This window comes from Apium graveolens, chromosome 11 (assembly GCF_009905375.1).
Source record: "Apium graveolens cultivar Ventura chromosome 11, ASM990537v1, whole genome shotgun sequence".
In the NCBI taxonomy this organism is placed as follows: Eukaryota; Viridiplantae; Streptophyta; class Magnoliopsida; order Apiales; family Apiaceae; genus Apium; species Apium graveolens.
The window spans coordinates 127,746,574-127,761,147 of NC_133657.1; the positions used below are offsets into that span (position 1 = coordinate 127,746,574).

Below are 14,574 nucleotides of genomic sequence, written 5' to 3' on the forward strand. Positions count from 1 at the left end.
TGATTAAATAAAGTTTGTTTTCTGTTACATAAGTTCTTGAAGTTTGATTTGATTGTAATAAACACTGTATTCACCCCCTCTACAGTGAAAGTGTGACCTAACAAGTGGTATCAGAGCCTTCTGTTAACACACATACAGTTAAAGATCCAAAAACAATCATGTCTGACACAGAAACTCCAACTAAGCCTACCAAAACTGAGGAATCATCAAAGACATCAACTCAGAGTCGATATGAGACTATCAGAGTTCCCATATTGAGACCATCTGAATATCCCATATGGAAGGTAAGGATGACCATGTTTCTGGAAGCAACAGATCCAGAATACCTTGATAGAATCAAGGAAGGGCCTCACAAACCTACCAAGCTCGCTGTTGTAGTTGCAGGTGAAGCAGCAATGACCGTACCAAAGGAAAAGAGTGATTACACTGCTGAAGATATAGCATCTATTGCTAAGGATGCCAAGGTACGACACTTATTGCATAGTGCCATTGATAATGTAATGTCAAACAGGGTAATCAACTGCAAGACTGCTAAGGAGATATGGGATGCACTGGAGACAAGGTGTCAAGGAACTGAAACAGTTAAGAAGAACAGGAAGACAATACTCACTCAAGAGTATGAACACTTTGACTCTAGGACTAATGAGTCATTGACTGATGTATATGATAGATTTGTCAAACTCTTGAATGACTTGTCATTAATAAATAAGGAGTATGATCTTGAAGATACAAACCTTAAATTCCTGTTAGCTCTTCCTGAATGTTGGGATTTGAAGGCAACAACAATAAGAGACAACTACAATCTTGATGAAACAACTCTTGATGAAATCTATGGAATGCTCAAGACTCATGAACTTGAGATGGAACAAAGAAGCAAGAGGAAAGCAGGAAAGTCAAGGACAGTTGCTCTCAAGGCTGAAGAGGAATCCCCCAAACCACCTTCCTCAAAGAAAGACAAGGGTAAAGCTCTTATCATAAAGTCTGATACTGAGTCATCAAGTTCTGAGAGTGATGATGACTCAGATTCTGAAAGCTTGCCTGAAACTGATGCTGATGAGGAGATGATGAAGCTGTGTGCTCTTATGGTGAAAGGAATCACAAAGATTGCATACAGGAAGTTCAGGAAGGGAAAGAAGTTTTCCAGAAAAGGCATAAGTTCTGATAAGAAGAATTTCAGAAGATCTGAAGGAAGAGTAGGAAAGTCTGACAGAGGAGATTACGCTAATGTTAAATGTTATAATTGTGGTGAGAAAGGCCACATATCTCCTGATTGCAAGAAGACCAAGAGTGACAAAGGCAAAGCTCTTGTCACAAAGCAGAAAAGCTGGACAGACACCTCAGACTCTGAAAGTGAGGAGAACTATGCATTGATGGCAAATGCTGATAAATCAAGTTCTGAGAGCAGTTCTGAAGCTGCTGAAACAAAGGTACCTCAGACTACTTATGCTTTTCATACTGATGATATTAATGAGTTGAGAAGATATCTTAAAACCATGTTTGTTAGTTATAGAGATCAAACTTTAACATGTGAAAGATTAACTTCTGAAAATCTTGCTTTTAGGAAAAGAAATGATTTCTTAGAAAAAGAGTTAGTCATGTTCCATCAAACTCAGCAGGATAGAGATGATGCTTTTTATGTTAGGGATGAAGTGCTAAAAATGAATGAATCTCTAAAAACTGAGTTAGAAAAGGAGAGAGAGATTATAAGAACTTGGACTAACTCTGGCAAAACAACTCAAAATTTGCTAAGCAGTGGAAACTGGAAAGAGGGCTTAGGCTATGGAGAAAATAAAAATGAAAAAGGAACTGTAGAAATTAAGCCTGTTGATAAGCAAAAGCCGAAGTTAAAACCTGTTAAGTTTGTAACTGAAAAATCTGAAAATGAGAAATCAGAAGTTAAAAAGGAATTAACTTCTGACAAACTAACACAGGAAAAGACAGCTGAAGTTAACATAGGCTTAATGACAAAGAAGCAGCTTAAGCATAAGCTGAAAGATGTTAAGAATGCAAACAAGGTAAAATCACCTAGGAAAAACAGGAATGGAAAGGAAGGTGTGAATAAAAGCAATAACTATAAATCTGTTCCTGATGCTCCTAGGAAAGCATGTCATAACTGTGGAAGTTCTAACCATCTGGCTTCTTTTTGCAGGAAGAATAAGAATATTAACTCCTTATCTACAAAGTCAGGAGTTAAGAGTCAGTCTGTTAGATACAAACCACAAAATCCTTGTTTTCATTGTGGTAGTTTATGGCATTCCATTTATACTTGTAAGGAATATCATAGTTTGTACTATGATTATTATCAAATAAAACCTTCTTTAAAGAAAGTTTCTGTTGTTCCTTCTAGTGTAAGTTCTGATTCAAAGTCTGGTAGTATAAGTTCTGATAAGAAAACTGTTAACATAAAATCTGATGCTAAATCCGCTGCAAATGTTAACAAACCTAAAAAGGCCAAAGGATCCAAGCAAGTCTGGGTCCTTAAAACTAATAATTAGTGGTCTTTTTGATTGCAGGGCAACAGGAAAAATATTTTAGTTCTAGACAGTGGATGTTCAGGACATATGACTGGAAATAAGGCCCTGCTATCAGACTTTGTGGAGAAAGCTGGCCCAAGTGTTTCTTATGGAGATGGCAACATTGGAAAAACTTTGGGATATGGCAATATCAATCTTGGGAATGTCATTATTAAAAATGTAGCTCTGGTCTCAGGACTTAAACACAACTTACTGAGTATAAGTCAAATCTGTGACAGAGGTTATCATGTTGATTTCTTTGCAGAACATTGTGAAATAGTTAGTAAATCTAAAGGAAAAATTGTTCTGAAGGGATTCAGGCATGGTAACATTTATGAAGCTAAGCTTTCAACAAGTTCTGATGGTTCTGCAATCTGTTTAGTGAGTAGAGCCTCAACTGAAGAAAGCTGGAATTGGCACAAGAAACTCTCTCATTTAAACTTCAACAAGATAAATGAACTGATCAAGAAAGATCTTGTGAGAGGACTGCCAAAATCAGTGTTTGTTCCTGATGGTCTTTGTGACTCATGTCAGAAGGCTAAACAAAGAAAATCTTCGTTCAAGAGCAAGACTGAATCATCAATTCTTGAGCCTTATTATCTGCTTCATGTTGATCTATTTGGTCCAGTGAATGTCATGTCTATTGCAAAGAAGAAATATGCGTTGGTCATAGTAGATGAGTTCACCAGATACACATGGGTGTATTTCTTGCACACAAAAAGTGAAACTGCATCTATCCTGATTGATCATGTCAAACATCTGGATAAATTGATCAAAGATTCTGTGAAAATTTTGAGGAGTGATAATGGCACTGAATTCAAAAATTTGATAATGGAAGAGTTCTGCAAAAATCATGGAATAAAGCAGGAATTTTCTGCTCCTGGAACTCCACAGCAAAATGGAGTTGTTGAAAGGAAGAATAGAACTCTAATTGAAGCTGCACGAATAATGCTTGAAGAAGCAAAGCTTCCAACCTATTTCTGGGCTGAAGCTGTGCAGACTGCTTGTTTTACTCAAAATGCAACACTCATTAACAAGCATGGAAAAACACCATATGAGATGGTGAAGAACAAGAAGCCAAATCTCAAATACTTTCATGTATTTGGATGTAAGTGTTTTGTTCTCAAGACTCATCCTGAACAGCTATCAAAGTTTGATCTAAAAGCTGATGAGGGAATCTTTGTGGGATATCCACTTTCTACAAAAGCCTTCAGAGTCTATAATTTGAGAACAAAAGTGGTCATGGAATCTATCAATGTCTCTTTTGATGACAAGAAGATCACTGGACTTGAAGATTGCATTGATCATGATCAGCTGAGATTTGAAAATGAAGATTCATATTCTGATACCTCAAGTCCTGACAGTCTAAGTCCTGATACTGTAAATTCTGATGGATTAAACTCTGATGTTATTGAAACTGTGGTGACTACGTCAAAGGAAGATGCACCAATGCAGGGGGAGCATACTCAAGATATTATCACATCTCAAGAAGCATCAGAACATACATCTGGCTCTTCAAATTCAGATTCGTCAAGTTCTGATAAGCCAAGTACTGACAGTACTGAAAATCTAAATACTGAAGGATCCAACTCAGAGAGCATAGTTTCAGGGGGAGCATCAGAAAATGAAATCGAAGACAGCATGAATCATGGGGGAGCATCCAGTTCTAGAGAAAATCTTCCATCTGCAAGGAAGTGGACAAAATCACATACACCTGATTTAATAATTGGAAATCCTGAGGCAGGTGTCAGAACTAGAACAGGTACTTCGAATGAATGTCTTTACAATTCTTTTCTCTCTCAGTCTGAGCCAAAGAAAGTGGAAGAAGCTCTTCAAGATGCTGATTGGGTGCAAGCAATGCAGGAAGAGTTGAATGAATTTGAAAGAAACAAAGTCTGGACCTTAGTGCCAAGACCCAAGAATAGATCGGTTGTTGGTACAAAGTGGGTATTCAGAAACAAAACTGACAGTGATGGCATAATTGTAAGGAACAAAGCAAGGCTGGTTGCAAAAGGATATTCTCAACAGGAGGGAATTGACTATGATGAAACATTTGCTCCAGTTGCTAGGTTAGAAGCCATAAGGATATTCATGGCTTATGCTGCTCACAAAAAGTTTACTGTCTTTCAAATGGATGTGAAAAGTGCTTTTCTCAATGGAGAATTGGAAGAGGAAGTATATGTTGAACAACCTCCAGGCTTTGTAGATTCCAAACATCCAGATTATGTCTACAGGCTTGATAAAGCACTTTATGGACTTAAGCAAGCTCCTAGAGCATGGTATGAGACTTTAGCTCAGTTTCTTCTGGAAAGTGGATTCAACAGAGGAACTATTGACAAAACACTGTTCTATCTCAACCATGGCAAGGACTTACTTTTGATCCAGATTTATGTTGATGATATTATTTTTGGGTCTCCAAATGACAAACTTTGCAAAAAGTTTGCCAACCTAATGCAGTCAAGATATCAGATGAGTATGATGGGAGAACTTAGTTATTTTCTGGGCCTTCAAGTCAAGCAGAGTGAAGAAGGAACTTTTATTTGTCAATCTAAGTACACCAGAAACTTGCTGAAAAAATTTGGAATGCAAGACTGTTCAAGTGCATCCACTCCCATGGCCACTGCAACAAAACTGGATAAGGATACTGGTAATTCAGTAGATATTACTGATTACAGAGGTATGATTGGCTCACTTCTCTATCTAACTGCTAGTAGACCAGATATCATGTTTGCTACATGTCTTTGTGCAAGATTTCAAGCAGATCCAAGAGAACCTCACTTAACAGCTGTAAAAAGAATCTTTAAGTATCTTAAAGGAACAACTGATCTAGGATTATGGTATCCTAGAGAATCAGATTTTAAATTAATAGGTTACTCAGATGCAGATTTTGCAGGTTGCAAAATTGACAGGAAAAGCACCAGTGGTAGCTGCCAATTTCTTGGAGGCAGGTTGGTGTCTTGGTATAGCAAGAAACAAAAGTCAATTTCCACATCAACTGCAGAAGCAGAGTATATTGCTGCAGGAAGCTGCTGTGCACAGATTCTCTGGATGAAGAATCAGTTACTGGATTATGGGTTAACGTATTTCAAAATCCCTATTTACTGTGATAATCAAAGTGCTATTGCTATGACAGGTAATCCAGTTCAACACTCTATGACAAAGCACATCAGCATCAGGTACCATTTCATCAGGGAACATGTGGATGAAGGTACAGTGGAATTGCATTTTGTTCCCACAGATCAACAAGTAGCAGATATCTTCACAAAACCACTGTGTGAAGCTACCTTTACAAAATTGGTAAATGAACTTGGAATGATTTCAGGTTCTTTCTCTAAATCTGCTTAAACTTGTTATCAGACTTTATGATCAGTATTTACAGAATTAATCTCTTTGTATATTCTGTGCATTAATTGATAAATGTTTTTAAGTACTGATTGTTGTCTGATACATATTTCTAAACTCTGATAAGTGATATGTCTGTTTCAGTAACTATTCTACCCTATGAGGATAACTGTGCAAGATACTGACCTACTAGTCTTCAATAAACAAATGATCCCATGAAAGAAGTAATTATTTCTGTGGAAATCTTATGACACAAGCAAATTCTGATACTTGAGCTTAGTTTAGTTTACTTTATTCATCTTACTACTAAGTCCCAAATTAGAATAATGCTACTCATCTGTTTAAGTTCTGATTCTAGTAAAACTGCTGAATGTACTAAGTGCTGATAAACCTCACTTATCAAAAAAAAAAGAAAAAGAATCAAAGAATAATATCAGGTACTCCTTTGAGATCTAGAGTAAAAATGTGAATGGGACGACCCAAGTGCATTGCTGGTATTAAATAAATATGCATTAGAAAAGCAAAATATTTTTTCTTGGTGACTTTTCACACTCTATGATTACTGGAGAAATACTCTGATAATAGCATAAATTCTGATAAGCAGTCGTGACTCACTTACACTGAGAAGCCTCTGTAAAATAGAATTTCAAAAGATGCATAAAATTAGCACAAAAACAGTTGAGGTGGACTCATGCATGAACTCATTTATCAGTAGGTTTCAGGATAATGACAGCTATTTAGCAAAATTTTAATTATGACTTATTTCTAAGATGTACTGAAGTAGATCAGACTTTATTCTTTGTCTGTTATTTAGCTTAATGCACACACACATCACTCCATATGAATGATGAAATTTCTGTGGTGGTCTATGTTATTTTAGATAAACAGTCATTGTGTCACTTTTGCACAAATTTTGAGGACAAGTTCTAGTTACACGTTCTGATGATTAAGTTCTGACGTTCATAACTAAGAACTTGTATGAGTATTTACTAATATAGATATTCCTTGTTCGAGTTAAGACATTATGTTCTGATGACTGTTAAGTTCTGGTATAGGTCTAAGTTCTGATTTTTCAGTCTAACCCTTTACTTGACTTATCTGTGAGTAAAATTTGGTAACAGTCTCAGCTCAATTTCGAAATGTTGAAGTGGAAGATTAATAGTCTATGGTTAAAACATAATGGCACTCGTCCTTGAACAGTTCACTCTTGTTACATGTGCACATTCCTTTTCCAATGACTGTTATTCTTTTTCAAAGTCTAGGGAGACGAGGTAGAATTAATTCTACATGTCAGCATTAAATATCTTTGCGTCTCTTGGCATTTTCTTGCCTATATAAACAGCCACTTCACATTAGTCTTCTCATCACACTTGTATCACAAATTCAGTCTTATTTTTCATTTACTATCACAAATGGCTGAATTTGGCTGGTTCTACAATTACGGTGATGAGACTGTGCATGTCTTTTTGAATGGAATTCCAACTCCCTACCCTATCACCAACATCCCTCACAATCTCTGGATTCAATTTCCAGAGGTTATCAAACGTGATCTGGTGGCCGTTCGAAGAGACCTTCACCTTCGTCGTATCCGTCAGCAAGAGCGAATCATACGACTCGCCATCTTGTTTGTCGAAGATAGGAAGAGGAAGATGACTTAATCTCATCTTCTTCCTGTTCTTCTTCATCCTCAGCTTTGTCAGGCTTCTTAGCTAGGACTAAAGCTGTTGACGTTAGGATTAGAAGCTTAGGGCAAATCTTGTATTGATGTAATCTCTATTTCATATATGTATTGACTTGATATATTAATGAAAACTGTTTTTACTTCAAGATTTTGTCTCTGAGTTATTTTATCTTGTGTTGTTAAATCCTGCTTGATATTCTGATGACCTTTTAAATTTTGTTTTTTTAAGTTCTGATTCTTTATCAGCACTTATTCATCGAAATTATCTCGGTCATTTTTAACATGATTCATTTTCAGAATATTAATGTTGCAGTGAAAAACAATTCAATCAGTGCTAACGGTTTCAATTTTGAATTAAACCTGTGTCTCTTGATAACTGAAATGGTTTTTCCTTGAAACAAGGCAACTGGGTAAGTAATCATTCCTGTTTTCTCGAGCCCAGTAACTATCCGTTATTACTGCATGTCTGACAGGTGTCCAACGGTAACATTTTTTTTAGAGTATAAGAACAACAGAGAGAAGATTTCTTTAATCTTTTACTTTCTTTATACTTTATCTCTCTTCTTACTTTTACTCTCTTTCTCATTCTTTCTCACGTTGGTTTTTCATACAGACATTATCTCAAACACCTAACAGGCATACTTGAATTTCAATATTTTTTCACATGGCACCAAAGGATTTAATCATTGATGGAGCAAAGTTTGTTCCAAACAACTATGCTGCAATTCTTGATCATGCTGAAGCTCCATCTGAATTGCATTTTGTGCAAGATCTTCTTGCACATAGTGAGGTTGGGTACGCCTTAACTCAGCCTGAATTATTTTCAAGTCAACAAGTTCTGCGGTTCTGGAGGACTGGAGTTTATGATGATGGTGGTAAACAAGGAACTCCCAGTATTATCTTCCAAGTGGGTGATTCTTCCTATGTAGTCACTCCTGGTATAGTACGAAGAGCATTACATCTTCCAGAAGATTGTACCTTCTCTATACCAGAGGAATCAGAACTTCGGGGGTTAATGACTGATTTGGGATATGAAAAGAGTCTGACGAAACTTGGACAGTTGAAACGGGCTAATATCAGAAGAGAATGGAGTTTCTTCTTCGATTGCATCACCAAGGCTTTTGGCAACAAGTGTTCAAATTTTGATGCCATCCCAATTCTGAGTCAGCACATCGGGTATGCTATTATCCATCAAACTCATTTTGATTTTGCAACTGGAATAATTGGTTTTATTGGGGATAGGATGACAGAGGATCGAGATGTTGTTTATTTTGCTAGATTCTGTCAACTTATTTATACGTATTGTACTGCTGAACCCCAGTTAGTCAGCACTCAAACCCCACCTTTTAAGGTTGCAAAAAGGTACTTTAACGACCTGATAAATGCTGACACAAAGAAATCAATGGTGAGACAATTACAGATTCCTCAGTCTGTGAAACAGATTCTGGTAAATGCTGATCCTGCTACTTACAAATCTGTTTACTCAAATGTTCAACCAACTCACCATAATCAAAATCCATCAACCTCAGTCCCTACCTCTCATTCTACTCAACCTACCCTCAGAACTTATCTCATATCCTATCTCTCCACTTCACAGACTGCTCAACCTTCTTCTTCAGCACCTACTTTGAAGCCTACATCCTCTAAGCCAAAGAGAACAAAGACTGTTCCTCAAACATCTCAGAAGAAGAGGAGGATTACTTTGAGAGATGAATCAGATTCTGAGGATCAGATTCCCTCTTCAGAACCTGTGGTAGATGAAGCTGAGAAGGCAACTTCTCAGAAGGATTCTGCAATTGGGGGTTCTAGGCTTCTCAAGAGGCTTAGACGTATGACGGTTCCTGAAACTCCCAAGGAATCCAAATCAACAAGGAAGTACAAGAAACAGAGGGCACAGAGGCCAGTTTCAGATGATGAGGAGGAAGCAGCTAAGGAAGGGGATCAGGAATCTCTGATCTCACAAGACAAGGAATTTGCTCCAGTCACTTCTTCTCCATCAACTCCATCTCAGGAACCTGTATCTGACAAGGCTAATTCACCTTCTAGGTCTCTTGTTGATCCAGGCACAAGTGCTGAAATTGATATTCAGAACTTGGTTGTGCCTGAAATACTTTTCTTAGAAGCTCCAACAGCAAATAATCCTTCCACAACACCTGTTACTGATGCTGTTCAAACTCCTGAGTTATCACTAACACCTTCTCTGCATCAAGATGCTGATGATCAGATTTTAGGTGAGCATCAGGATATGGCTGTTGATCAGAACTTAGTATCAGATCAGCAATTAGAGGATGTTGAAGCCTCCATTGTTACTCACACAGTTGTCTTATCAGAAGATACTGATTCTTTAAGTTCTGATGCTGCAAATGTTGGAGATACTGGTGAAGCTGCTACAACTGTAGATGCTGATGAAGCAGGTCCTTCAGGACATACTCCTCCACTGACTCTTCCTAAGTCTGAACTGCTAAAGGAGTTTGTTATCAAGGATGCACCAGTACCTTGGAGTGAAACTCCTGCAGGTCAGGAGTGGACTAAGGAATGGAACTCAGTTTCATGTGTTCCAAATGCTTTACATCTTGCTGAGCACTTGACTAAAGCTGATGAAATGTTAAATTTTGATGATTTTAAAACCCAGCTTAGAGTTACTGCATTGAGTACTAAACATCTACAAGGTCTTCATTCCAACACTCATGCAGAGCTACACAAGATTCAGGAGAACTTTATTAAACAGGAACAAGTTTGGAAACTTGATAAGAAAAAGTTCTTCCAACCTACCATTGACAGGGTTGCTTATATTGAGAAAACTCAAGAGAAGCAACAAGCTCAGATTGATCAAATTCTGACAAATCAAGCTTCTCAGCAATCGCAACTTACTGAAATCCAGACCTCAGTGGAACTACTTATCTCTCTTTTATTACCTGCTGATGCCAAAAAGGGGGAGAAGGTAATTAAGTCCAAATGCAAAACCAACAAGTCACTGCAAGGAAAGGATGATGGAAAAGATGACCAAGGAAACTCTGGAATGGGTGGTGGTCATAGTCAAGGTAGAAGGTTTACATCAAGACAAGCTAGTCACAGAACAAGTTCTGATACTGGGAAAAGAATAAGTTCTGCTGCTGGTAAAAGGATAAGTTCTGATGAACTTCTAGATCTTGATGAGGAAATGTCAAGACAGTTATTTCTTCAAGAAAATCCAGGGATGGACTTGGAAAGTTTAAAGGAAGAAGAAGCCAGACTTAAATCAGAGAAAGTCACATATAAATCTAAAGCTTCTGGTAAAAAGTTACTTCCAAAATCTAAAGGCATTGTGATCAAAGAAAGGATACATACTGAAGAAACTTTGGCTAGATCACAACCACAGATAGATCCAAGATCCAAGGGTAAAGAAAAGGTTGGTGAACCTATCAAGCCTTATGTACCTCCTGAGGAAGAAGAAATTACTGATGGAAAAGATAATCTTGCTCTGACTTCAAGAAAAGTTCTTAAAACAACCTCTGACATGGCTCAAGTTGTTCAGAGTCAAGAAATTGTAAGTTCTGATATTCAAAAGAAGCAAGTAACCTCTGACAGTGCTCAAGTTAACTTGATATCAGAAAATAAATCTAAAACACTCCTACCAGGATTCACTAAAGCAAAACAGACTCAATCTTTGAAGACTACTTCAAGTGGTTTTGAAGCAAGAGTAGTTACTGGAAAGGAAGCTAGAGATAAAACTGGATTGGGAAGTGCTGATGAAAGAAGAGTACACAACACTACCGATGATCCAACTTCCTTGAGTGAACCAGGTATTGGAGCAACTCCTGAGAGATTGAATCAACTAGAATCTGTACAGATGGTTTACCATACCTACTTGAAAGAATACATTATGTTGTATTTCATGACGGATGGTAGGGTTTATCATATAAGACAAAATGCTATTCCTTTGAAGTATTTTGAAGAATTGGAGCATGTACTTTTCTTACTTCAAGTGGATAACAGAATAACAGAGACTGCTGCAAACTACTTAAAAGAACAGATTCAGAGACAGAAAAGACTTTATTCTGTTAAGTCTGACAGCAGATATGTTCCAAAGTACAGAGATCACAATGGTGATATTGTTGATATGAAGCCTAATACTGCACAGATCAGAACATATCTTGGTATTAAGGGGCTTGAATTCAATCTAGAGTCTAACAAAGCTTATGTCATAAGACTAGATCGGGAGTTGAGAAAAGCAAAGATTAATGATCTCAGAGCTGCAATATTTCAAACTGGTGAAAATACTGCAGAGCTTAAAGATGTCAAACGGAGAATGATTGATGAACTCAGATATGCTGAGAAATGTTTGTTGAAGAATTATCTCAGAACAACTCCTGACATCAGAGAGATCAGAAAATGATGAAGCCAAGTCGAAGATCTACAACTGCTTAAATTCTGATATTTATACAGATTGAAGTTGTTATCAGAAGTTGAATTGGTAAAAACTTTAAGGACTGTAAGTTGTAGTTATCTTGTCTATTTCTCATGCATTTGTACTTAATATTTTTGACATCATCAAATATCTGTTAAACTTGTATATTTTGCTAATTTACAAGTTGGGGGAGATTGTTAGATATATTTGATAATGTCATGGCTAATATGTTTTATGTTTAGATTTCAGATCTTATTTGAACAGAACAAATCAGTACTTAACTGATCAGTACTTATACTGGAAGTCAGAACTTAAGGGATATCAGTACTTATGTTATCAGGAGATAGATATCAGAACTTAAGTGCTGAAGGACGATCAGATAAGGACAGTAGCTGATTAAAGTTAAGAAGATCAAGATAAACATAAGAAGAGATATGCATGAAGAAGGAATTCCGTGAAGAATGGAATACTTGGAATAGAAGATATCTGATTGATATATTTTAGGAAGCAGAATTATATTCCATATCAATTAGCGATTATCTTGTAACTGTGTAGTATATAAACACAGACATAGGGCTTACACTATAAGTGTTATCATTATCGAGAATATTATTTACTATAACCCTAGCAGCTCTCGTGATATTTTGTTCATCACTGAGAGATAACAGTTCCAGATTGTAACAGAGTTTATTGATTAAATAAAGTTTGTTTTCTGTTACATAAGTTCTTGAAGTTTGATTTGATTGTAATAAACACTGTATTCACCCCCTCTACAGTGAAAGTGTGACCTAACATATAGATAGGGTTTAGAAATAGCGGTCGTAACATGGATAGACTTGTTTATCCCCTGTATTACCCTCAGGAGGATTGTTTGCAACAACTTTCTTCTTCGGTTCCACCTCGGCATCCTTCTGCACAACTTTTTCAGCTACAATCTCCTTTTCTGGAATTGGCAAGGGTGCAGACGCACCTGCATTCTGGACAGAATTTTCAGAATCTTCATCTTTCTGAATTTGGGGGTTTGCCACCTTTCCAGACCTCAAGGTGATGGCATTCACCTGTTCTTTAACTTCCCTCTTGCCTGGATTGGTTTCTGTATCACTAGGAAGCATTCATGGTGGTCGATTCAATAAGGCATTGGAAATTTGCCCTATTTGGTTCTCCAGAGTCTTGATTGAAACCGCTTGGCTTTCGCACATAAGCCTCAACTCCTCCAATTCAGATCTTTTATTAACAAATGGACCTACACCTCTATGAGATTGCTGTTGCATTCCCTTTGGATGAAACTAATGTCTTGGTGCAAACTGTTGCTGGAAATCAGGAAGATTTAATTGCATGTTCCAAAACTGCTGGTACGGCTGTTGGATTGCATTCTGATTGTTGCTTCAGCTGAAGTTCAGATGATTACAGTTGTTAGGATGGTACGTAGCAGGAACTGGCTGCTGCAGCCTCTGAAAGTTGCTCAGAAACTGAGTTGATTCACAAGATATAGCACAATGCTCCGTTGCATGTGCACTTGCACATAGCTCACAAACACTGGCTATCTAATTGACTACATAGTTGGCCAGAGAATCAATTTTCATAGCTATCGCCTTTAGCTGAGCAGTGATAGCCGTAGCTGTATCAACCTCAAAAACTCCTACTACCTTTCCCTGTGGCATTCTCTAGGTTGGATACTGATATTCATTAGCAGCCTTTGGTTCAATTAGATCATAAGCTTCCTCTTTGCCCATAATGTTCCACCTGATGTTGCATCGAGTATGGGTCTTGACTGTGCTCCCAAACCGTTATGGAAGCAATTGATGATCATCCAATCAGACATTCCATGATGAGGACACTTTCTAAGTATCTCCTTGTTGCGCTCCCAAGCTTCATATAGAGATTCTCCCGATTGCTGCACAAATTGAGTAAGAGCATTCCTGATTGCAGTTGTCTTCGCCATAGGGAAGAATTTAGTGAGAAACTTTTGAGCAAGATCTTCCCAAGTAGTGATAGAATCTGCTGGTAGAAAATGTAACCAGCACTTAGCTTTTCCCTCAGAGAAAAAGGGAAAAGTCTCAGCTTCACAGCATCTTCAAAAACATTATTGAACTTGAAGGTGTCACAGATATCGATGAAATCCCTAATGTGCATATTGGGATCTTTCATTGGAGAACCCTCAAACTGAACTGAGTTCTGGACCATTTGGATCGTGCCAGGCTTGATCTTAAAGGTATTAGTTGCGATAGCTGGCCTAACAATGCTAGATTGAATGTCCATGATCTTTGGTTGAGAAAAATCCATCAACGCTTTTGTTGGTGCTGCTGGATCTCCCATTGTAATGATTACTTCTTCTTCTTCACTTTTTTTCCACTTCTTCAATAGTTGCCTTAAGAGATTGAGAATGTGTTCGCATACACGCTCTCTCGAGTACTTGAAACACAAACAAGTAAACCATGAAAGTAAAAGAATCCGAGTTAGTGAACTTTAACGACCACTGATGTTAAGCACATAAACTAAAAAATAACACCGAGTCCTCGGCAGCGGCGCCAAAAATTGTTAGGGCGAAAAAACGTGCTAAAATTACAAGCAAGTATATGCGTTCGCAAGTAGTATAAGATATAAATCATATTCATACCCACAGAGACTCTTTTTAGTTAACTTAAGATTAT

At 37.4% G+C, this 14,574-nt stretch overlaps 1 non-coding gene across 1 annotated transcript; it reads left to right on the forward strand.

Annotated features, from left to right (window-relative positions):
- Positions 1–13,743: 13,743 nt before the first annotated feature.
- On the forward strand, positions 13,744–13,850 carry LOC141699362 (small nucleolar RNA R71). Its single transcript, XR_012565831.1, has one exon. It is a non-coding gene; the product is annotated as a small nucleolar RNA R71 (small nucleolar RNA).
- The last annotated feature ends 724 nt before the right edge of the window (positions 13,851–14,574 follow it).